We start from the raw sequence: 26,680 nt of genomic DNA on the forward strand, positions 1-26,680 counted from the left end.
GTGTGGCTCTCCTTCCTTCCTTCTCTGCTTCACCCTCCCTGTCCCTCACTCCTGCTCCCTGGTGTTAGGCTCTCTAGTAAAGGAGTAGCTCGTTAGCCTTTGCTTCAGGCTCCTTTTCTGGAGAACTTAAGCTAAAATACCTTGATAAAGTAGAGGAATTATATTCCAGACAGAGACACACAGATACCAAACCCAGACTTCTGAAAGCCTATAATTTGATACAGCTGGAACAAAGGGTATGAGAAGAAAAAAGTGACTAAGCAAGCATTTGAGGAGCCAGATAAGGGAAGAGTTGATATGTTGGTTTAAAGAGTGTAGACATACACCATCCAATATGGTGGCCTTTAGCCACAAATGGTCATCGAGCACTTGAAGCGTGGTTAGTCCAAACTGAAATGAGTTGTACATGTAAAATACACTCTGGATTTCAAAGACAGTACCAAAAAAAGGAATGCAAAATATCTCAATTTTTGATATTGATTACATGTTGAAATGGTAATATTTTAGATATATTGGGTTGAATACAATATATGATTAAAATTAATTTTATCTGTTCTTTTTACTTTTTTAATGTGGCCATTAGAAATTTTAAATTACATCTGTGGCTCTCATTATATTTCTATTGAGCAGCGTTGGTTTATAAGGACAATGGGAAGCCACAGAAAGTTTCAATCAGCGGAGTAACATGATCAGATTTGTCTTTTTGGAATATTACTCTGGCTGTAGTGTGGAGAATGGGCTTAAGAAAAATCTAGATGTACAGACCAGTGAGAAGGCTGCTACAGTAATTCAGGAAAAAATATTGTGTCGGATTAGAAGTGGTGGCAGTGCGATGAAATACATTCACGAAATGGAATTGGCGAGGCTTGATGAAAGATTGGCTGTAGGGATGAAGGAAATGCCAAGGGTTCTGCTGTGGATTCAGGTGTGGGCAGCTGCACTGATAGTGTGACATTCATACAGTTATGGGACAGTGAAGGAAAGAAAGCCAGGAATGAGTTCAGCTTTGGAAATGTCGAGTTTGCGATGCCTGTGGGACATCAAATGGAGATGTTCAGTAAGCAGTAGGTTACCCATGCCTGGAAGGAGCTCAAAGAACAGTTCTGGGCTAGAGACCTAGTTTGGGGAGTCGTTTACATTATAACTGAAACCATGGGAGCGGATAGAGAGGAGGAGGAAAAAAGACATGCCATCTCCTCATTTCAACCAAAACCTGACTCTGCGAAAGCAGTATTTTTCCCCTGTAGTGCCATCAAGGAGAAGCTGTTTATTCTCACACATCCCTTGTACCTTGAAGTCCAACAGTGATTCAGAATCATCCATGTTCGTTATTTCCGCTGCCAGACTATTACTTTTTTTTCGTGAGGAAGATCAGCCCTGAGCTAACATCTGATGCCAATCTTCCTCTTTTTTGCTGAGGAAGATTGGCCCTGGGCTAACATCCATGCCCATCTTCCTCTACTTTATATGGGACGCCACTACAGCATAACTTGACAAGTGGTGTGTCGGTGCGCACCTGGGATCCGAACCTGCGAACCCTGGGCCACCGAAGCGGAGTGCACACTTAACCGCTGTGCCACTGGGCCGGCCCCAAGACTGTTACTTTTATTAAAAGTCCTGCTCCTTTGAGACTCACAATGTTTTTTTGTGTGTGTGAGGAAGATTGGCTCTGAGCTAACATCTGAACCCATCTTCCTCTATTTTGTATGTGGGATGCCACCACAGCGTGGCTTGATGAGCAGTGTGTAGGTCCGCGCCCGGGATCCAAAACCGTGAACCCCAGGCCGCACGAGCAGAGTACGCAAATTTAATCACTATGCCACCAGGCCAGCCTCGAGACTCACAATTTTTGACTATAACATGTTCCAGCCCTCCTCATTGCTGTTACCTACCCTCCTCCTAGATCTTTCCCTTCATTTATTACAAAGTTTTCATTTAGGTCTGATCTAGCAATCCTCATTTCTATCCCAATTCTCACATTATCCTGGGAGACTTTAAGGTAAACACCATGACCACTTGGTTTCTTGACCGCCTCATTTTTAGTGACACCTCAGCCACTCATTCCCATAAGCACACCACGAACATGGTTATCACCTGCAAAATCGTGGATTCACGTATTTCACTCTCCAACTAGTTTTCTACATTTCTCTGTGCAGCTACCTCTGCCCTTGAATCACGTTAGAGCTTCCTCTTTCCTCTTGTCCTTCTGCCTACTCCACTTTCACTCCCTTCCTTATACTGCTCATGTGCCACCATTTCAACACCCCAAACTCGACCTTTCATTCTTTCCTCAAACCTGCCCAGTGAAAATCCAAACCTGCATGAACTCAAATCTGCGTGTCTTGCTACCTGTCCCCAGGGACCTGCGTGTCTTGCTATCTGCCCTCAGGGACATGCGTGTTGCTGGAGGAAACCATAGAACAGATTATGGGATAGACTGATGTCACTGTAAATTTGTGGTCATCAACTCGCCTTGCCCTCAACACTGCCTTTAAATCGGACTACCTTTCTTTAGGTAACATTTCCTCATCATCCTAAACATACTGCAAACTCTCTCCAGTGTCTTCAAGTCAGAGGTTTTCCTACCTCTCCCTTGAGTCTCAGCAAATGATCCTTGCTCTACCTCACAGAAAAAACACACACTGCCATATAGCCACTCCCTCGGCTTCACCTCATAAGACAGAAAATCTGAGAGCGCTCCTGCACAGCGACCTGAGAGGAGAGAGTTCTGCTCCTCCCGGCAAGACCAATCCCCCAACGTGTACTCTACATCTCCTCCAGAACACTTTCCAGAAGTTATACTATAAGTCATCCCGTTGATATTGTGTATCTGCCCCCTGTACCACGCTAATGAATCTTTGTCGGGAGCCTTGAAACATCCTTAAGCTTCTGACGTCTTAAAAAAAGAAAAGCTTTCTCTTACTTCTCAAATAAGCACATTCTTTCTTCATTTTCAACTTGAAGAAACGTCTTAATAGAACTGTTTAGGGTAGCTGTATCCATTTCCTATGAACTTCTAACCCACTCACCCCTAACCCACATCCTGGCGTAGGCTCTGATTACCCAAACCACTGTGGGAACACTCGCTGCCCTTCACGTGGGCATGTTACCTTCAAACTTGAGATCCTGTGATCTGGTTGCTTTTCTCATTGTATCTATTTTCATCTTGTGTTTTTCACTAAATGTGTAACTAATTTTATCATTTCTTTTTTACTTATTTGATGATCAGCAGGATGTACAGGGTCATCCATGCCCTAAGCAAACAAGGTTAAATGCACTTTTTCCACGTGGTGCTGCAATTCTCCATACCAGTCTCCTGCTCTCGATCTCCAGGCGAAACCCTGAACAATAATGTCAGCCAATTAAAAAGGTGCCAGTTAAGTTAAAAACCACCGAGCTGAATAACTCAGAAGAACCAGAAAACCAATCCACCTTTTACAGAGTTGTGGCAACCAGCTTAGCCTAAGGGCAACTCAAGCCTTTATTTTCTCTGGTTTCAATTGCTCTTCATGAGGATGGATATCTTTTACTATTTAGTCTTTCACTTGCCAACCATTTAACATTAACCCATGACCTAAGAGAAAACAGCAGTACGAATTTCACCCAGGTAGAAGGCCCCCTGGATAAAACACCTCTAAAACTCCCATCACTAAGATGAGGTATAAGAGTCACTTTTTCTGGATTCCCTTTGTCACCAGCCCTCTACAATATAAAACCATATTTCATAAATAGGTCTCTCACTTGTTCTGCTCCAAGGAACTACCCAACCAGAAACACTATTCCATCTTACTTAAAATGCTACAATCATTCTTCTCTGGTGATTCTTCACCAGGGATATATTGAGAATCTCCTGAGGAAGTTTTAAAAATATTGATAACTAGGGCCTGCAACTAAATATTTTATTTCAGTAGGTCTGTGGTGAAGTCTGAGTTACATGTACTCCGCAAAGCTTCCCAAGGGATCCATTTGAGTGCTTCAGGTATGCCAGGTACAATGTGAAAAGCTTTACACACATTGTCTTATTTATCCTTCACAGAAACTTCGTTTGTGGCTGACAATGTTGATTTATTACATGACATGCATTTCCCATCCTTCTTTTTAAGCAAAGCTCTGATTTTGTGCAGGTATTCACCCTCCTCCGCAGAGCCACGCAGGAGCGTTCTCATTGGTCTAAGATAATGATGGGGTCTCCTTCCCCCAGCTAGTGACTGGTGTATGTATGGGCACCAGATGCTCTTCTAGTCAATGAGGGGTGAGAGAAAAACCTGCTAAGAGGCTTGAGGGAAAAGGGCCTCCACTCTAAAGAGAGAAACATAAGGACAGGTGATTTCTTCTCGCTCTGGGGGTTATCACGGCTGCCTGTAATTCCTGTATTATGAGGTCAAGAGGAAATCTTGCCTGAGCTCAAGGCTGACACAGTAAGAAGGGCAGAACGGAAAAGCATGTATTAATCAGGTTCTCCGTTTCAAGAAACATAAACCAATAAATCAACTCTGGCTGATTTAAAGACAAAGATAATTTGTCAGAATTATTCAGAGTCTGGAAAATTAGGCTCAAAATTGTACAACCAGCAGCAAAACCCCACATCATCCAGCAGAACTGGAGGAGTGAGTAAAGTATTGTGCCAGCCTTGAGAAACAGTCTTGCTGCAGTCACCTCCATGGCCACTTGGGGCTGGGAATGCCATTTGCAACCACTACCCCTTTGCTTCTGTACTGATTCTAAAGAATGGCACAGTGCATCTACTGGTCAGAGTCTAGGTCTTAGGCCTGTAGCCCAGCAGCAAGGAATGTTTGGAAGGCAAGTAACTGGGACGTTCAGTGGGGGTAGGTTCTGCACCCACCAAGAATACATCAGATGCTAAATTCCTCAAAACATACCAAGGAGACTCAGATGCTGGGAAGCTAAAAATAAAATGAATACCCACTACAGGTGAAAAGAAGCTGGATCTAGGAGATGTTTTTAAATCACAATGGAAGAGGTCATTATACTATTCTATTTTTGTATATGTTCAAAAGTTTTTTAAAATGGAAATGAATAAATCCATGGAAATTAACCAACTGTTGATCCCATTCCCTGGTATATTAGTTTCCTATTCTGCTATAACAAATTACCATAAACTTAGCGGCTTAAAACAACACAAAACTTATATTACAGTTCTGAAAGTCAGAAGTTCTAAAATCAGTGCGTCAGTACTCCTTCAGTAGGCTCCAGGGGAGAATCCATTTTCCGCTCCAGAGACTGACCTGCATTCCTTGGCTCACGCCTCTCTTCATGCAACAGCATCACTTCCACTGTCCTCCGATTCCACCGTCACATCTTCTTTTCAAATTTTGAGCCTCCTGCTTCCCTCTTATAAGACCACTTGTGATTACATTGGGCCCACCTAGATGATTCAGGCTACTCTTCCCATCTCAAGATCACGAACTTAATCACGTCTGCAAAGTCTCTTTTACCTAATAAGATACCATATTCACAGGTTCTGGGGATTAGTACCAGACATATTTGGGGTCTATTATTCAGCCTACCACACCTGGTAACACCACTAACTCTGTCCTGTGGTGTGATTCTTATCCAAATCAACGTTTCACTTGAGGATCTGGACCCTCTGAGTAACATTCATCCTTTTTCAATTTCACTTTGTCCAATAATAGTATCAGTAGGAACAGATGACACACTCAAACAGGGAAATTTGAGGGAAGTCTAATAAAGGGATTATTTATGAAGGAATGAGCAAGGTGTAGGGAACCAAAAGAGAGAATACAACGTCCACAGACCAATACAGCAGGCTTCTGTTGACTCCCTAGGCCTGATGGTGACCAGCTATCAGAACTGAAGCAAAAACAAGCTAGTGGGAGAGCCATTGACAGGAGGCGTCCTAAAGTTGAATGATGCAGGCAGTGTCTTTGATCTAATTGGCCAAGGGAATGGACTTGACTGCCACTTGGCACCTGGATACTAGAAAAAGACTTGAGGTTCTCTTACCCACTGGCTGTTTGCCTCATTTGATGTTGGCTTTTGGATTTTCTTCTCTCTTAGGGGATTGGAGGGGAGTCCAGAAGTCAGTAATCTCCCAATACACCCTTTCACCTTCATCAGTACCCAATCATTTTAGCTTATCATCTATGGAAATAAAACATTAGTGAAATCCTTAATAAACAGGTAGATATTAGGCCTGGCAGTTTGGATATGGTGAACGTGTATTACATTATGTTCTTCAAAACCCACCACTGGTAACTTCATTCTGGCTTATTTAGAAACTGAAGAAATTTAGAACCAGGAGAAAGCAAAGACATCATCCGGTCCAATGCACTATTTTAGACCTACAAACCAATGACCCAAGAGTACATGGTTATTTGGTGCACAAACATGCTCCCAAACACTCTGTGCTTCCCATTATACCAAAACAACATTAGCCCTGTCTCACCACTGTGAGCATCTTTGGATTTTATCACTGGGTTACACTGAAGGCTGAGAAAGGTATTGAATGTAAGGCCATGAGAAAAATCACTGATAGATACCACAGCTCTTGACATCAATAGATAACAAGCAGAGGCCACATTTTACTCACTGCAATATGCATGACTATCGCTCAAAGAGAAGAGTGAACTTCCACGCTTATAACTGAATTCCTTAATAGCCCTTTGCAATGTCATTTGCATCTTGCAGAGGTATTCTCAAGAGACATGTAGAGTGTAGTTTCAGCCTTCTTGGATGGTTCTTTTAAAATCTTTAATATCTTCTGTTCAGAAGCCCTATTGACTAAATACAGGCACACTTACAGAACGCTTTAAATTCTCTTCCCCCCAGAATGCTTTATTCAAAATAAATATTAAACAAATTCAGAGAAAGAGGTCTAGATGGAAGTGGAGAGCCCCATTTAAACACCGCCCTTCTCCAGCCCCTCAGCACACTCTGAACACTCCAATTTACAGAGCTAGATTTTCAAAAAGTATAGACTTACTTGTTTTCCAGAAATTCTCCCCACATTGTGAGCCATCGACACTCTAGAATTTAAAAAGCAAATTATTATCACATAGCTTTATTTCGACTGCTTTCCCATTTGCTTATTGTCTTTCTAATGTGTTTATTGAATCAATATGAACTAGGAGATGATGGACTTTTTCACTGAGTAAAAACAAACTACTTTTGTGGTATAATGAAGAAGCTAATCATTATTTGTTGTCTCAATGCATAGTCTATAATTTGATTGCTCAGATGAGAGAAAACTTAGAATTTATTATAAAAACCACAGATAATTAGCAAAATGTGAAAATGGACATCAATTTATTCATAATATATATCAATATATTCTTAGAAACTAAATAACCTGAATACTTTATATCCTGGAATATAAATATGTTTAATAAACACAGATAAGTAATTTCTCCAAAACTACAAAACAGAAAACAAAATTATATACGATAAGAAGATGCATAAGCATGACACAACTAAAATGGTTTCACAATTTATTTGTTAATCTTCTGTATTTGTGACAAGTTTGTCAAATTTCAACAGTTAATTTTTTCCCTCTTTCGGAAATCTGAGGGGGATACAGGCCACCCTTTATTCCTACTTCTCCCCGTATGTATAGATGTATACTCTTACGTACACTCTATGGTTATGGAAATAACAAATTATTTTTTGCAAAGGAAGAGCCTTCATTCAATAAATGTTTCCTTAGTAAAATATCATTAGTCAGACATTAATGGTACTAAAGATTATTTAAAAAGTAATAAGACATGATTCCTGCTCTATTAACAAAGCTCATTCAAAGGTGTAACTGAAGAGATCAGGTTATGAAGGCACTTCAGGATCAGCTTTGGGTATAGAGGACACAACCACATGTCATGAATTGGGAAATTTCAAAAGATCCCATCTATTTCCCACAACTTTCCTATTAGAGCTACTTCCTAAAAGACTTACATATCACCCATAGAGATTTTACTAAGGTTAAGAATTTTTGTTCCTCTAGGAAACATCTTTATGAATTTTACCTCATTAATCCTCATAACTAGTATGTGAATTAGGTTCACATTTGGAAGTAAGAAAACAGAGAATCAAAAAAAACTAAGTGATCTCAAGTCACACAGCTAACAGTCAGCACAGCTAGGTCTCCAGGCAAATCTTATGAGTTCATGACAGCATCTCACAGACACACCTGGGGAAGACAAGCCTGGGTGTGGACAGCCAGAGCAACGCTGGGAGCCAGCCAGGAAGTCTTAGACTCCGTTACAAATAGGTGACGCTTACGTTAGGGTTTAGACTTAATAGCACTTCCTATGTCAGCTCTGTTTTTAAGGTGTAAACTTTCAGATTCTTTACAATGGTCTATTTCAGGGGCTTTCACAATACACAAATTCTGATATTTTCAGGACAGCTATAAGTTATGATCATGTATGCACTTTACAGAAAAAGGGTTTTGGTTTTGTTTTTTTAAGAAAGCCATTTACTTTCATGGGAGTCCGATGGGAGCAGAGACCTTTCTGTGGCGGGTATTTCTGTTATCTCTAGTACCTAGAACATTGGTACTCATTGAATGAGTGAAATAAATTCCAAATAATAATTCAAAGATGGAGAAACAAAAGTAATTACAAAAAGGAGGAGAGTAATGGATGAGAATAAACTATTAGATATTTAATGAGGCAGGCAGTCATTTAACAATTCATAAATTTCCTGAAAAGATAGAGGAAATCAAGCATTTTTTTACTGCAGAAAATAAAACTATCAAGTCCAAGAAAAGTGACTATTGATAAAAATACGTGCTTCTTGAATGGCATCAAATTATGATCGTTCTGTAGATAAAATGCACCTTTAAAATAGGGCTCCTTGAAGAAGTGGTTGATTCCATGGCTGGGGCAAGGAAAAGTACAAAATTAACCTGGAGCATCTTCGTGATGCTTGAACACAAGGAAATGCTTAAAGGAAAGAGGGAAAAAACAGGTGGGGGAATGTCAAAAGGACATGGGAGCTGGCCTGAAAGCTCACAATGGCCAAAGTTGGAACAATTCAAGCAAAAATATAAATAATGATAATATGGAATTCTAACCCAAAAAATAAAATAAGTAGCCATCAGTCCAAATTGACATAAATAAATGATTGAATAAATAAATGGAGAAAAAGGGACAACTATTTTGATCAAGGCAGACAGCACCTTCATCGGGTGATCAAGGTTAAGTCCCCAATAATAAGACATGGATATCATGTATGTATCCCCTGATATGGTGCACTGAGAAGGGGATCTCACTTCTGTGTCCTTCTTTCCCAGTATCCATAACCTCAATCTATTTATGAGAAAACATCACAGAAATCCAACTGAGGCACATTCTACAAAGCACCTGACCAGTATTCTTCTCAAATGTCAAGGTCATGAAAGATAAGAAAGACAGGAATTGTCACAGAACAAAGGTAACTAAAGATTATGACAACTAAATGCAATGTGGGATCCTGGATTAGATACTGGAACATAATAACGACATTAGTGGAAAAACTGGTGAAATCCAAGTACAATCTATAGTTTAGTTAGTAGCATATCAATGTTAATTTCTTATTTTAATTAATGTACCATGGTTGTCTTAAGTGCTAATATTAGGAGAAGCTTGGTAAAGGGGAAGTAGAAAATCTGTTCTATCTGTGCAACTTTTTGGTAAGACTAGAATCAGTTCAAAATAAAAAGTTTTAAAAAATAGTGCCATGAAGGACATAATTTAGGTAGGACTGTTAGGGAAGGAAGACCTCCCCCAGAAAATGGTGTTGAAACAGAGACATGAAGTATGAGAAAGTATTATTTTCTCTAATTTGAACTATCCATAAAGTGATATTTCTTTTATAATTCCAAAAAATAATTAGTATTAAAAATATTTTATATTAACATTTTGTTTCAGAGAATTATTCCAATAATTAAGACTTGTAGTGACAATTTAACAGATTAGAAGTAATGCATCTAGAAGGCTGTGAACTTGTGTGTATGAATGAGATGATAAATGCTCAAGAAAAGGAAAAACTTTGAGAAATAACTATTTGTATTCTTAGCTATATATTGAATAATCATATTCAAAAACCATATATTACTTTTTCTTAAACTGCAGTTAGTAACAAGTAGCAGGCACATCACAGTAATTTCAAAATCTATGAAATACAAGAAAAGGAGACATTAAACTCTTCTCTAATGCTCTCTCACCTCACCCTATTCCAGGTCATTTCCTCATCATTCTTTTGGTCCTTTCCGTGAAGTTATCTTTTCCCACTAAAATAGGACAAATAAATTTAGGCATCTACTGATTAGAAAGCATGTGCAGTAGGCAGATTATTTAGCGACACAGGTTGATAACAATGGAAGCAATTTTGAAAATCATCTAACCCAGTGGTTCTCAGCCCCATCAGACCCAATGCCTCTTTTTATATCAAATATTTAGTAATGGCCCCTTTATTATCCTGAAATTGAAATTCAAAAATAATATAACCAACCTGTACATAATTTCAAATATCTGTGTATAGTTCCATACTGTAATAAAAAAGAAGAATGACAAGGAACTTAATTTAAAATAAAATAATATGTATACAACTACATTAAGAAACACAAAGTAGTCAGACACCAGCTCTGCATCAGTCGCTATGACTGCCACTGCTACAAATGCAGGCTGACAGAAGAGTATTAGCAACTCAAACTCCATGAGGAACGTGCGGTTGAAACGTCATTTCCTGGATGGTGAACAACTCTGAAAACCCCAGAGAAAACAAACTAAAATTTTCCCCCAATATACATACACTGATTCCTGTAAAATATAGCGTCTGTTAAATTTTGTACTTATATTTCTTAAAGCCGTACAGACAATACTTTGTTATCCCTGGAAAATGAATTAGTTTCTAGGCTCAGAAAATTATAAACAGGTTTTGTTTGCCAAATGAGTGGCCCCTGGGACATTCGAAAGTCACACTGGATGAGGGACCTTTTTTGTTGTGCAGGACCCTTTTAGCCATTTGGGGACATTAGGCCTTTCTGATTTCCACCCAGTAAATGTGAGTTGCTGTAACCCAATCATTTTGACAATCAAAAACATCCCCACAGATTTCCAAACACTCGTAGGATATTACAACCACTGATAGAGACCAGCACTCATTTAACAGACGAGGAAGTTGAGGCTCAGAGCTTATACTTTCTCAGGATTACAAAGCTAATCAAACTGATGCAAGAATGACAGAAGTCTCCTCTCACTATGCTGTGCCGCACCTCTTCCACTTCTTCAGTACTTGGTATTCACTATGTAAATTAGAACTTTCCCATGCTCCACCAACACTAAATAACGAAAACTGCTGCCTCTCTGCAAAACTTTGTTCATCTTCTCCCTTGAGATCCATTAGCTGCAAGAGCCAAATGCATTCTTTCTAGCATCTCCTGTGAATCAGTTTTCAGATCCACTCTCCTGTTCTTTTCCTCCTGGACGTCAGCCCAAGCCAAGCCTGCTACAAGACTCAGGGATTCTCACCTCCAACCAGGAAGAAGTCGTGACTATTTACACCAAATGTCTCTGAGCACCGTATGTGGCCTTTTCTCTACTGGGGAAAAACAGGTCAAAGTCTCTCAGGGTTTCTGGCAGCCTTCTCTGAGCCCTGTGGTTTTATGCTCTTTCATCCAACACAAGGCAGAATTAGTTCTAAATCCGGTGGGAAGTTGAAAAGCTAGGAGAGTGTAGGAGGAGGTGGGAGGATTGCCTCACAGCTGATAGTAGCACAAGCTGAAATATCTCTTCCACCACAGACGTGAACATGGTTTTAGTACACAGACATCTAAGCCACTCTTGGTACACGTTGCATTTCTGATAATTGGTAAGATTATAATGTTTTTGATAATATATCAGGTAATCAGTTCTCCAATTAACTTCATATTGATGGAAATGTTTCCCAAAGAAGAACAGGTCTTTGTTACACGAAATATCTTTTACATATGTTCTATTGTTGGACAAGATAAAGCATTGTGCATTTCAGTTTCTTTCTACCACTTTTTGGTATTAAATCACAGTCTTTTATGAAGGAATAGATTCTAGGGAAATGTTCTTAATGTTAGCAGTCTTTGCATTGACAGAATCCCTAAACAACCTGTCAAAATGAAAAGGGCCTTTATCCCCAATGATTCTGTAGACATCCTCAGATAAATTAGACACAAATCCCATCTCGCATACGGATAATTAAAAATATCTGATTTGAGGTTCATGAAGTTATTTCTGAAATAATGTCTCATCATGTGAAATATATTTCTCAGAGAAATATTTTTGCTCTATTTAAAACCCATCAAAGCTATGACTTGTTAGAGATTCCAGTTAAATGACTCTCAACAAAAAGTAAATTCCAATTTTAAGAAGGATTAACATTCAGTGAAAGATTCAAAAGGTATTTTGTTCAAAGAATAAGTGCTTCAGAAGGTATCAAAGAGTAAGAAATTGGAAGATTAATTTTTTTTTAAATATAGACTTTTGAACTAAACAATGACAAGAAAACCAAAATCTACCTTTTGGACTAGAGAGTATATTTTTATATTTATCAATCTGAAAATTAGGAGAAAATGGTTTTTCACACACATAACATTCTTTTCTTTTTTTCCTTCCTTTCTTGCTTTGCATGCATGTACTATACACACACACACACTCACCTGAAACAAGCATAGTATCAGCCCAACCCAATCTTTATCTCCAAAACAAAAATTCATTAAAGCTTTTCCCTACTGGATGGAAGTATTATCTAGGAACTTAAGAAAGATACATTTGGCTATATTCAAGTTCTATTCAAGAGATATGTGCTGGGCATTAGGAATAATAATATATATAATATAAAATTCCTGCCCTAGTAAAAATCAAAGCTAACCTAAATGATAATGAACGAAGATATAATCTAAATAAGGTCCCCGATTAACATTGATTTTCACTGGGTAATTTCATCCAACCTCACGGCTATCTCCACCTAGACCTCCAACAGGAACACAAACCTGAGCTCCATCCCTGGTAAAAATTTGGGTTTTCTCCTCTGTTTCCATCTAGATCCACCACAGCAGGAGCTCTCTGGTCACCAGCCTAGGATTCAGTTTAAAGCCTATGCAGGCAAGTTCCCTCCTTCCCTGTCTCCCTCCCCAGGGCCTGGAAAGGCAAATGAGACAGCCCCTGCCCTTGTGAAATCTTAATATCATAGAGCTCTCCACTTGTTCGGGGGGATTATGGGAAAAATGAGTAGGGATAGCACCAAAAACACTTTTCAACTAGCAGAAACTTTTATCCCTGTTTATAACCAGCTTTTATTCTTTAATATATTTTTCAAATTGACATGTAAATTAACCAAGGTTTCATTATGATTGTACGAAGTTAATATGTTTTTTTGCGGTTTACCATGAACACATACGTGCCACTGCTATTGCTCCAACCAATAGCACTTTGGATGGAAGCCCAGGAACAGTTCTCATCCTTTCCTCCACCTATCTCCCGCACTCAAGAGAATGAATGTCTATCTTTCTCTACTGAAAAAAATTTCCCTGTCCCAATGTGCTTGCCCCATGTGTCTTTCCACCACTGACGAAGTCCAGGAGGCATCACAACAAGATGCTCTGGTCCAAAGGTTAATCTGTTAGCTATTACTTGGTTCTCTAATGCATCATTTGGCAGGGTTCTTTATGGGCCATGCTTGAGGATATTCTGATGATGAAAGGCAGCCTCTTGTAAAATATCAGAATTAGGAAGCCCAACCACTAATTTTATTAATTAGCTATGCCTACAAAATTCTGCTGAGGTACATACAAACCATGAAATTCCAAACTCAGCTGGTTAGGAAGAAACTATCCTTTAAAACAAGAGGAGAAAAAAAAAAATACCCATAAAGCAGCATTTAGAATAGAAAGTACAACTTGCTTAACTAGAATATAGACATCACTTGTAATCATGAAAATACACTATTGATTTTTTAAAACTAATAAAGTACAACATGTGTCCTGAAGAGTGATTTTTAAAAGCATATTGCTGATAAGCATTTGTACACCAACTCCGTGTCAAGTAACTCTAACAGTATAAAATCAGTTAAGGAAGCTTCAGAAAAAATTGACCTAGGAATTCTGTAGGGAAGCAAAGCAAGCAAGCTGTTTTTCATCTACTTAAGCAATTCAGTGACTTGACTACCAAGTCAAAGTTAGCACAGTATTTCCCTAGAATCTGATTAGCCTGAAGCTCTTTTGGTAAAAACATGGGATTTCTTTTCATTGTTGCTATCAAAATTTTATGGGATAGCTAATAATAGAAATTCCACTCTGCATTTTAAAGAAAAGGGGGACCTTGGTTTACCAAAATGAAATAAAAATTAGAAGAAAGTAATACCAATCTGATCTCTTTTAGTGAAAGCCAGCAGATTGTATTAATAGAACCGCGGGTACCTACCTGTCCCACAATCTACTCATGGCAACATTTTTCTTCTAAAGCTTGTGTGTTTATTTGGTTGTTTTTTGACCTGCCCTCCTCATCACTCTCAGGTGAGAAATCATCCACTTCTAGCCACTTTTAATCTTAAGGTTTATTTGTGTTTTGTTACTTTCCCTTTTCATACCCTCATTCTTCACCTTTTTCGTTCTCTAAACAAATTCTGTCAGTGTTCTACCATTCCTTGCCTAAGAGTTGAGGAATTAAGGGTATTATATTAGCCAGTAATATGCCTGAGCAGTTTCCCCTAAGAAGACTCTCAAAAAAATGTGTTTCATAGATTCATATAATCTCAGAAACAGAATTAACTTTAAGATTATTTAATCCAACCACTCGACTAATCCTCATCAAGTGTCTAACCTTAAAACACACACAATGACATTAGCTTGCTAGTTCTCAGTCACAGCCCATTCCATTTTTAGCTGATTCTGACAACCAAGACAAAATGTGATTCCCAAATCTTCTACCCAGTGGTCCTAGTTCTACGCTTTGGAGCCCTCGCCCAAAGGGAAGAAAAAAAAAATCAACTTATTCTTTCTCATCAAGCCTTCAAATATTTGAAGACAGAAAACTTATCTATATTTAGTCTTCTCTCCATTATGCTAAATATGTCCATTTCCTTCCGTTTTTCTTATTATATGATTTCAAGTGCCTACATCTGAACAGAAAGACCTTTGGAGGTAAAGTAGGATTTAGAACCTGGATTGAGCCAGGGGACAGTTACTACCTTGGGAACTATATATAGGGAAGTTCTAAGCCAAATCCTTGAAGGAGAACTAAGAATATAAGACCATGACAACCAATACCAATGATAACTCCAGAATCGCAGGAACAGAATTAATAACAAAAACTAGACCCTAGAGTTATGGCCAGGCAGACATAGGAGCAGATTGGAGACACCCAGGAGGATGATCTGGAATGCATTAGAGTGTTGATGGTTCATCTTTACTAACTACAGGCATGTGAAGAGCTGGATCAAAATCTCCACGTAAAGATAGAGGGATAAGATAGAGAGGTACACATTCCAGGGCTTTCCTGCAAGGTTATAAAGGCCCCATTCACAACTAACGGCCCAACATTCCAAAAGTGGCAACTACATATTATAACTGTCTGGATTGCAATTTGATGTGAAACACGATAGCACATGCATAAAAAAATAAGCCATTTAAATAACAAACATTAGGTCATAATTCATCTTCTGTGATAAAAACTTCAAAGTTTTTAAACAAAATAAAAGCTTAAAGCAAAGATAAACTAGAACGCATCCCATAGAGAGAACTACCTCTACCTCATCAGACTGTGCCACAGCAACTCCATTTGTAGTAGCCAAAAACTGGAAACAACCCACACGGCCATAAACAGGAATGGATAGGCAAATTGTGGTATAACCAGACCATGCAATACTATTCAGCTAAAAAAGGGAATGAAGTAATGTAGTTGAATCTCAAAAATGTTATATTCAGCAAAAGAAGATATGAAAGAGTACATACTGTATGATTTCAATTATAGGAAATTCCAGGAAAGGCTAATCTAAGCTATAGCAACAGAAAGTAGATCCCTGGTTGCCTGGGTCCAGGGGTGAGAAGGTGAATTAATTTCACCAGGGCAAGAGCAAACTTCTGGGGGTGATGAAAATGTTCTCTATATTAATTATGATGGAAGTTATATCTGTGGATTCATCTGTCAAAACTCATTGAAATGGACATTTAAAATAGGTGCATTTTATCATGTATAATTCATACCTAATTAAAGTTGATTTTTATAAAAAATTATTAGAAAACCAGTTGGACAGCTCTTAACCCCTTACCCCCATAGAGGGTCAAGAGTAAAGATAACTCTATCAGAAAAAAAACATTTGGATGCTGTGGATCCCAACCTTCCTAAAAATTGAGGAAAGGTGTGTATTTCCCTGCCTTATATCTAGTGAAAAAGCTTCAACAGGACTACTCAAAAAACCTAATAACTGCTATTTCAGAGAGGGAGAGAGACTGAATTAATGTCTGACTCACACTTGAGAAAATCTAAGGCCAGAAACTTTGATGGCAGAGCAAAAGTGAGAGCAATTTGGTGATTTATCCTGTCTACCTAGAATGCATCAGAACAAAATATTCTAGAGGGTTTTCGGGGAGCCATGTGCAAGAGAACACAAGAGTAGAGTCATCTTAGGTCTTGTCTAAGAGGGTGGGCTGGAAAGATGAGGAGTCCTCAGCAGAAAGTAGCTAAATGTGAAGGGTTGAATACTCAGGGACTGAAGAAGAAGCTGTAAGAGACAAGGGACAATAAAAGGGCATCTTCCCTTGTCAGGGCAACTCTAGATAAGAGGTCTCCAGAAAATGGAGTCTCAAAGCAGAGAGGGTCGTATGCAAGCATCCACCAAGCTCAGAGAACATGAGGGCAGTTCTGTAGTACCACTGAAGGCAGAATTCCCTGCCCTTTTTCATATCTTCACTACACCCTCCACCCTACTCCCAGAGGAGTCAGGAATCCTGGTGAGCAGGCATGGAGAGAAAAGGAAACACACGAGGCATGGGAAGAGAGAAGAAGCTGTCAACACACTCCCTTTCTAACACACGCAGCCAGCCCATAGAATGTTCAAGCTCAGGGACAGAAGTTTTCACTTTAAATCAAGTTTGAAGTTTTGACAATCATATGGGATTAGGCAATTTCATCTCTGGATCAGTATAACTTGTATTACTTATGAATAACCAGAAAGGTTGAGCACCTTCCTGACTTTTTGGACAGCTGCAGGAAAAGAAATACTTCCGCTGAATGAGTTTTAAAGGAATAAGGAAGACAAAAGTAAAATTGCTGCTATAGACTGAATGTTTCTGTCCCTGCCCGAATTCATATATTGAAAACTATCTCCCAATGTGATGGTATTAGGAGGTGGGGCCTTTGGGAGGTGATTAGGTCATGAGGGTGGAGCTCTCATGAATGGGATTAGTGCCCTTATAAAAGAGGCCCCAGAGAAATACTTTGCCTCTTCCACCATATGAGGACACAGTGAAAAGACAGCCATCTCTGAACCAGGAAGCGGGCTCTCACTAGACTCCAAATCTGCCGACACCTCCATCTTATACTTCCCTGCCTTCATTATCGTAAGAAATAAGTTTCTGCTGTTGATAAACCACGCAGTCTATGATATTCTGTTACAGCAGCCCAAACCAACTAAGACAATTGCTTTCTGATTCTATCCCATGATTTGTGCTTGTTCAAAATAACAGTTACACTAATGAGCAGATACCAGTAGAGCCAACATGCAACAGAATTTCAGGAGGGGCTATGCACAGAGACATGGTGTGAAAGCCGCCCCTGGAGTTGGGCAGCACAGCAGACCTGATGCCAGGAGCTTTGCAGGTATGATCTCTCAACAACCTGTGAGGGGTTAAAGAGCACACAGAGCTGCCCTTATTTAACCCTTCACAAAATCAAGACTAAGCACTGGGTCGCCCACTTCTTAGATGAGTGTTCTGTCAAGTTTGTTTAACCTGGTCATTTCTACTTTCTAAAAGTCAAAAGGCTTTTCTCTTCTGCACATAATATTCAGTAACTAATTGTTGAATACATCAATGAGTGAATCAGTCTAATCAGTCAAAGGGTACCCAGCTCTAATGTCACCATTCAGCTGAGATTTTCTAGCTCTTGTGATTTTTATTCAACTTGATTTTATTGAGTTTTACTGCTAAATCTAAGTACATGATTAGATAAAACATAATTATCATATTTGCTACTCATTAAGCATCAATGTATTTACAGTATTTTGTAAAAAAAAAAAAAAAAAAAACCTTTCCTTATTTTGCCATTCAAAAAGAAATAAACAGAAATGGTCAGCAATGTAGATTTATTTATTTAACAATCATTTATTGAATACCTACTCAATGCTATTTGCCCAACACAGAGTGGCTTGAGCCAAAAGTGAAATTGTTGACTTAAATGACTGAAAAAACTTGGTGTGGAAAGCTTTTAGTCCTGACTTAATAAACCCCCAGGACCAGGTTTTCCTTCACCCCTTGCCAAGCTCTTGTTTCTTCTGGATTGTGGCCATTTTCAGGCAGTAATGTAGCTGCAGAAATTCCCTAAGATATATCCTTTTAGGTCAAAGTCTAGAGGCGAAGATAGAGCCTACTTCCTTGGAAACTTTTTTTGAAGTCCCAGAATTTAGTGTCTATGGATAAAGGGTTAACAAAACCACTTCTCCTGCTGACTGAGAATCTGACCTTTGGTAAACTGTCTAGCTCTCTCCTCCTAGACATCTGATAAGAGTCAAGAGTCAGCTATAATGCTAGACAAGATTTCTTACAATAAAAATGATCCTTGATTAGTAAATTGTACCAGGACTTGGAAGAACTATAAATCAACTAAACAGCTAATGAGGTTGCCATGCTGTGGGCCCCCCTAAGTTCAGTGACTCTTATAACTGATATTTCCCTTGCAGAGACCCTGGAAGCTAGGCCTATGGATTTGTTACAAAAGATATTGGCTCTTATAGGGCGTGTCTTCTTCACCTGTGCAACATGGATCTTGTTTTCTCGCACCTGAGCTGTATTGCTATGCTGGACTGCTGCAAGGACTCTTGTAGAGAAAGAATGTCTAATGCCACAGCCATTGGACAAACTGTATTTGCTCTCCTATAACCTGCTGGGTAGACTAGTACCAGGGGTGATGTATGCAAGTGAGTTTAAACATCTAGCGTAGCTGTGAAGACCCTGGGTAAGTCTTGCAGTGCCCATCTCTGGACCAGTAGCTGTAATGAGAAGAACAGAAATGACTGATTGGAATAACCTGAAGTGACATGGTCTACCCCCGGATTGAGGGGATGCTGAGCTGCTTCACTGAAAGTACAGGGCCTGAGAGTGGGGCAGGAGCGGTTCCCCTGAAGCTCAATCTGAGTTCTTTATCAAAAAGAAGAATTAAATGTGCAGCAACCAAAACAGTAAATATTGACTAAGAAATTGACTCCTTCCCACATACCACACCAAAGCACACAGGATTCAAACTCAAACTCATCCAAATGACACATAATGCATACCAGGAACCTATGAGTATGCCTGCAAATAATCAAAAAAAAGTTGCACATATTAAAATTTGAAATGCTAAAAATCTACAATAAGGCATTGGTAGTATGTCTTTAGAAATGATAATCTACAACTAAACTTTGGCCTACTTATCAGAGGGTCCCATCAAAGGATTCAGCAGTTACTAAAATCCCCTGATATCTTTGTTAAAATGCTGATTGCTTTCCTTCCAAACTGTTTAAAGTGAAAAAAAAAATTGAAATTAATTTAATCAAAGAGGCAGTTAAACATAGTTAAAAGCACAGACTCTAAATGAAGAATATACAGGTTTGAAGTCTACTGCCTCTAATTGCTGATTTTGTGCAAAATTAAGCTAAATCTGTTTCTCAGTTTGTTCATATGGAAAATGAAGACGATACCTACCTCACTGGGTTATTTTGAGAAGTAAATGAGTAAAAATATATGTAAGACACAATGGTGTCTGTCATAAAGGAAGAAGCAACAAGCATTATCTAATAATACTATCATCACCATCCCAGGAATTTAAAAGTCTGATGTCTATAAGATGCATCTCAACATGACATCTTTTTTGTACATGTAGTTACTCTCATAAAGTAATAAAATTTTGTGACTTTGGGGAAAATGGGCATCAGGTAAGAGAGAAAGCTTTATTTAATCAAATTTGAAAAGATGATTAAGTTGTAGCACAAGATACACAGAAATGTGAATCTAAAGAAAGACAAATACTGGTGCAAATATTCCCATGCTCTGAAATTTTGGGGTTTGATGGGGGTCTCAGTGATCTATCCCTGCTAAATACATCCAGGATCTGGCAAAACTGGGTCTGCAAATACGGTCCAGGTCCAGCAATGAACCTGGGTTACATGGTGTAAATTCCATGTCATTTCAGGAAGCAACACTCCAGGGCTCTTTATGTGCTAGGCAGTGTCCTTGAAAAGCTCACAGCCTGGTGGGTGAGAAAGACACATAAATAAGTAAAAGCAATGCAAAGTGCTAAGTGCTATGTGGGAGCATGCACTGGGTGTTCTCTTCCCACAGAGGAGGGGGTTAAAACCTGAGATGCCTTTTAGTCAGATTAAATTCACTGCATTCCACTTCAGTAGTTCCTCCATGCCAGTCTGTAAGACTATATAATGGTAGAATACCAGCCCTTCCCTCTTCTCAGACAGGCCCGTGTGAGCATCAGTGAGTTAATGTACATTAAATCATTGAGCCTTTATGAAATAAGTTACTGCAGAAAAACCCAAGAGACTGTCACTGAGATGATCACAGCTTCCTGCAATCTACTTTTATCTTTATCAAAGGCAACTGTTTGAGCACAAATATGGCATTGCCATTATTTCAGAAGCATAAAGAAGGTGAATACCACCCAAATACATAATAGCCCCCAAAATGAGAACCTATAATCTATTCTGATAAAAGAGAGAGAGACTTTCTAATTTTTTTTTTTTTCCCTAATGCCAGCATGAAGACAAAAGAATTGCTTCTAAAGAATTCTGTAAGGTCTTCATGTTTCTAAAAAGGGAGGAAAATAGGTACTAGGGATAGGAATACAAAGGAGTTTTAGAACTGGAAGCGAATTGAAAGATTATCAAATCCACCTTCTTTACTTCAAGAACACCTACAGAGATTAAGCAGCTCACCTAAGTTAATGGAGGAGCCAGGAATAGCAATCAAGTCTAGAACTTTCCCCACTGCGGGAAGCAGCACCCACGATTATTTTAAGGTCTCTCATTGTACTGATAGTACTATTATAGTTTCTATGATTCAGATTCATAGCAAGTTAAATAGGTTTTTATTTCTAAGATTAGGAATCTACCATTTTTAACATTGCTTTTATAGAAAAAAAAAATCCTTTCTAAATTTCAAGAATACTTACTAACAGATAAAACCTCATTAACACAATCCATTTTTTAGTTCTATTCCTACGTGTTAATCATACAGACTTTCTTATGTTCTTTCTGGCTGGTGACTTCCTCCTTTCCTTTTGCCCCAGTTTGACACATTGTCTACTTTATTATCTTTTAATTTTTGCTCAATAATTATCCTGCATGTAAATATTGTAAGCCTATTAGATAGTGTCAGCACAAATTTAATGTTGAGTAAGAACTGCCCTGAGGGAGAGACATCATAAAGTAAGAATGTCAAAATGCCTATAGATGGTACAATTTCAGGCCTTCCTCCTAAAACCCAGCATATTCTCCGCTTTCACCAATTGACATAAAACTTGACTCTTTCTCTTTGAAACTAAAATGGTTAAGTTTCCTAAATTACACGATGGTTCACCCCACTAAAAATGCTGAAAGATTTAACTGTTGCAGAGGCACAGCTTGTAATGCATCATAAACCAAAACCATCATCAGAGTATTCACTGTTATATTTTCTTCACCCACCTTAATGCCAAAAGCTCTTGACACTCAGCAACGCGTTTAGCTGTCTAATAGAAAATAACAAAATAAAAAACAGGAAAATTCGTAAGTCACCTTGCAAAGTTACTTCCCTAAACTTGGACCAAAATTCAGTAAAGACAAACACAATATAGATCTATCAAGTATGTTATTTTGGGCTATATTTTCATCTACCTCCAAGAAAGGATTAATTGTTTTCACTTTAGTAAACTTAAAATACTTTTGGTCCATTACCCAGGTAGATGTAACACAGAAAAATGCCTCTTATATTTACTGCTAGCATTATAATAAACATTTTATTGTGCCCATTATCTGAGGCCTATTCCAGTTTTCATTGCCGTAGTACCTATCATCATCACTCTAAAATATTTTACAAGTAAGAAGTCTGAACTAGGGAGATGGACTGAAGCTGCTGAAATTGGAAATCATCATTATTAATGCTTTCATCAACAAGGTCATTCAATTGCTTCACATTTGTTTCAAAGCTTGGCATCAGAAACAGAAAGGAAGTAGTAGATAATGCCGAGTTGTAAAATGTCAAAACAAGTGTAAGAGAGGGAACAGAGGCAGAAGCATTGAGGACGCTGTGAGAGAGCGTGGTTGGGGCTCAGCCTCAGAAAGGAAAGGAGTGGAGCCAGGAAGGAAAGACAGAGTAGGAAAATAGGGGTGGTTGAAGGGAGGGAAAGCCAGGTAAAATTTCAGAATGTTTAGTCTCAGCGAGGAAGAAAGAGGTGAGGAGATTTTGGTCAGAGTTTGACATTTCAGAGTTTTAAGATTTTACAGAAAGAGCTCTTCTAGATGAGGGCAAAGTCAAGAGGAGAGTTGTGAGAAGGGGGAGGTAAAACAAAATGGAGGTGAAGGTCACTGCTGTCAACAGGTCATGAACTGCGAAGCTACATGTCAGATGATTGTTGTTGGGAGGCACTCCTCCATGGGTCTCTCACATTTCTTCACATGTTGTGAGCTATGCGCTAACTACTCTTTATTCTGGACTATCTTCGTGGATTTTTACATCATAAACAGCCTCAGAGGGATAGTGTCTCCCTCTGGAGCAGAGGGCAAGCATGCTAACTGCCCGTTATAAAAGATTCAGGCAACTTAAGCTCAGGATTTCTCTCCTAAAATGCAATCTATTGCGTGTTCAGTTATCATCTGGCTCTCTTTACTATGGGATTTGAGAAAAATGCTGATATTCTGGCTGCTGTTACTACTGTGAATAATAAACACTCCTTTACCTCTGACTCAGTGGTTTCATGTCTTCTGCCAGCAGCCATGAAACTGTGCCATATTAACTTGTTAGTTTGCAAGTAGGATAAAATCTCAAACCCTTTGTATTCTTGACAGTTTTGACAATGAGGATGGAGGGCTGATAAACACGTGGATTTTTGGAAGAGGAAGGATGAGGACATTTAACAAAATATGAGGGAAGTCTATGGGAACTGGTAATAAACATGGTAACCAAACTGTATGGTCTACAGACAATAAGTAATCCTCAATGCATTGCCTATTAAGGGGGCAAAATGGGGGAAGTAGGTTCAAAGAGGGCTGCCTGAACAGTACCCTGGCTTTTACTGACTCTTCTTTGGGCAGATTGACTTCCTTGCCAATCACTCAGTCAGCCTGAGTTTTGCCCAATTGTATAAACTAGTATCAAGATTAATCCTGGTTCTCTAGGGAACCTGAATCTTTTGTAATGGGCATTAAGCATGCTGTGTTACATCCTTGAAAAGATGACCTGGAACAAGGAAACTTGGTGTTTCACTCTTAATACATGCTGAAATACAAGAGACACACAGAGAATTGTCTCACAACAATCTCCACTCATTTCCACACCATGTTGGCTTCTGATGAATTGTCCCATTAGTACACCATTCTGTCAGTCACTAATTAGTGGCTGGGACCAAATCCATCTAATTTGTCTAATACAGCACTTAATTAAGGCTACTATCAACAGAACTTCAAGCAGTATTGATCTTGATCATACCCCTCCTCAGGGTCCCAGACCCAGTCAGCTCAACAATTCTGATAAACCACCAGAATACATTAGAAAGTCAGGTAGCTTTCTCCTTAAGTCTCTGTACTGACATTTCTGCTTGCCCCAAGGCATTAATCCATGGATAGTAGTATGTACTAGTCATTGCACAGACTCTGCCTTGGCCCACAAAGAAGAGGTCAAGGGCAATTTATCATCCAAAACAATACAGGTCGGTGAGTTCAAGCTGGCCAGAATGCCTTCTAGCGCTGAGGTGGTGTCACGGATCAGAGATTCACACTAATGCCAGAGACAAATTTCATATTGGCTTTTCTAGTTAGATAACTTGAGTAGCAGGGAAAACTGCCCACAAGGTAAACATAAATAATGAGTCGGTTATTACTTCACAAAGCTCCCTAGAGTAACCAAGGGTAGTCTCATTGAAGAGAGACCTCCACAGTTGTCTGAGGGCTACATGGTACACAGATGTTTCCTTAAACACTGCAGGTCTCTTATTAACACCCCTGAGACCAGGTTACTGCATTTGGGGAGGGAAGCACCATCATCAATTTATTTTGTTTGTCCTAGAACATAACATAACATAATCAAACAGTGTGTGCTCTTCTTGTGTAAAGCTTCTTTAACTCAGCATAATGTATTTGAGATTTATTCATGTTGTCACATATAACAGTAGCTTATTCCTTTTCATTGCAACTAGTATTTTGTTGTATGACTACACTTCAGTTTATTTGTATAGTCATTATTCATGGACATCTATACTTTTTCCAGTTTTGGGCCATTATGAATAAAGCTACTATGAACATTTTTGTAAAGTCTTTTTGTGAACATAAGTTTTTCTTTCTCATGGGTAAATACCTAGGAGTAGAACTGCCAGGTCATAGGGTAGGCATATGTTTAGTTTTAAAAGGAATTGTCACACCTTTTTCCAGAGCAGTTGTACCATTTCTGCTCCCACCGACAACGTGTGAGAGTTCTGGTTACTCCACGTCCTTGCCAACATTTGGTGTTGTCAGTGTTTTTAGTTTGTAGCCATTCTGGTAATTGTGTAGCAATATCTCATTACAATTTTTTGCTTATTTTAAAGTTTGTTTCTTTCAACCATCATTGGAATGTTTAGTGAATAGGGATTAAAAAAAAAGAATAGAGAACTAATGGAAAAGCATTGCTTACATACCTAAGCCCTTTTCCCAAACAGCATGATCCCATGAGGTATTCAGAGAAGCAGAGTGATAGACAAGGAACATCTGGAGGGCGGGCAGAACAACATTCAAATCCCAGCTTTGAGACTTAGTAACTTGAGGATCTTTAATATATTATCCAATCCCTCTGATTCTCAGTTTCCTAATAAAAGTGGGGAAAAAAAAATCTAAAAACTATGTAAAGCATTAAATATAGAATTATAATTAAGATATATTATTTTGATATGAGACAGCCTGAGACCATTAGCTGTGACCTTGTAAATTCTACCTAACTTTTCAAAGTATCTGTTTCTCCATTTACAAAATGGGAAAATAAGTTCATTCACAGAGTGTGCTCTGCATGGCCTTAGGAACAAATAATAGTAGGCAACATTTGCGGAAAACTTACTATGTACTAAGTTTAGCCATTTCCATAAATCATTTCATTCAAACCTCACTACAAGGTCCATAAACTTATGAGGTGGGTACGTTATTATCTCCATTATGAAAGGGCTTTGAAAGATCTTGTAGCTTGCCTCAAATTTCACAGCAAGTAGCCAGACACTGGATCCTGTGAACACACTGCCATTATTCGTTCTATTGCTAGTCTCTACCTCCCCTCATTACTCAATTTTCTCCTTCCTAATACATTTTAGAAAGCTAAAAGAGTGTTGAATTTTGAATTCAAAGACCGGTTTCTCAGAAGAAAATCAGATCAAATCAACTATTTAACATATTTATTATATATATAAAATCTTATCTTTTCTGGCAACAAGATAAAATGTTGTAAACTGTTTTCCACTGTCCCTTTGTGACCAATAGCACATATTTTTAAGATAACTGACTCGAATTATGATCAATCCTTGTGTTAAACTTCTAAGAATATCTTTGCTCTAATAGGCCCGCCAACAAACACAAAGCAAAAAAAAACCTGTCAATAAGATGAGTTGGTGAAACAAAGGCGCAGGTTGCTGAGGGCTTGCCATACCTGAGCTGATGGGCATCAAGGGCAGCCTAAGGGATCTCTCTCTCATTCCATGGACCTGCAAATGGGAAAGTTAAAGGCCGAAAGGGCATGGAGCTACCTCTTTCTTCACTGAGTTCAGCCTTCCTCCCTTTAGAAATACACACAAACAGACCATCAGCCCTATCCCATGCCCATCATTACTGGACAAGACTATCATTCTTACCAGAAGGTACCATCTACAGCTCATCTAGGGAATTTCTTATTATATCCCATAAAATTAATCACCAAACAGCACCTAAGCAAGAATAAAACAAAGGGCAAAATGCACAATTCACCACAGCGCCAAGTCATCTAATCCCTTAAGAAAGAATTGTCAGTTCATGGCTTGTTCTGTAATCCATCAGCAAGGTCTGCAAACCGTTTAAGCTCAGTCATGCACAAGTGATTACGGAAAGAGCCATACACAAAATAGGCTTTCATATTAAAAGGCTGCTGGGAAGTTATGTCCCAGCTATCTTCTTGCTTTTTGAAAAGGAAAAAACAGTCACATGAAACATCAATCAACAGCTTTAGCCAAATGAAAGAACTTGAAATAACCATTGATAAATAAATGAACCCAACTGGCTGAAGATGAAGAAGTAACTTATTTAA

General features: G+C 38.7%; 1 long non-coding RNA gene across 19 annotated transcripts in view; it reads right to left on the bottom strand.

Annotated features, from left to right (window-relative positions):
• Positions 1 to 26,680, bottom strand: part of LOC147917415 (uncharacterized) — a 225,669-nt gene that overhangs the window by 48,325 nt on the left and 150,664 nt on the right. For 12 of the 19 annotated variants that reach the window (XR_015549636.1, XR_015549628.1, XR_015549647.1 and 9 more), the window contains 4 exons: positions 10,468 to 10,504; positions 10,181 to 10,246; positions 6,965 to 7,007; positions 5,986 to 6,123 (listed from right to left, as the gene is read on the bottom strand). This is a non-coding gene — a long non-coding RNA (uncharacterized LOC147917415). The other 7 variants (XR_015549646.1, XR_015549649.1, XR_015549643.1 and 4 more) reach the window with 6 other exon arrangements.

Source organism: Ceratotherium simum, chromosome 3 (assembly GCF_057802395.1).
Source record: "Ceratotherium simum simum isolate JZ-2026a chromosome 3, ASM5780239v1, whole genome shotgun sequence".
In the NCBI taxonomy this organism is placed as follows: Eukaryota; Metazoa; Chordata; class Mammalia; order Perissodactyla; family Rhinocerotidae; genus Ceratotherium; species Ceratotherium simum.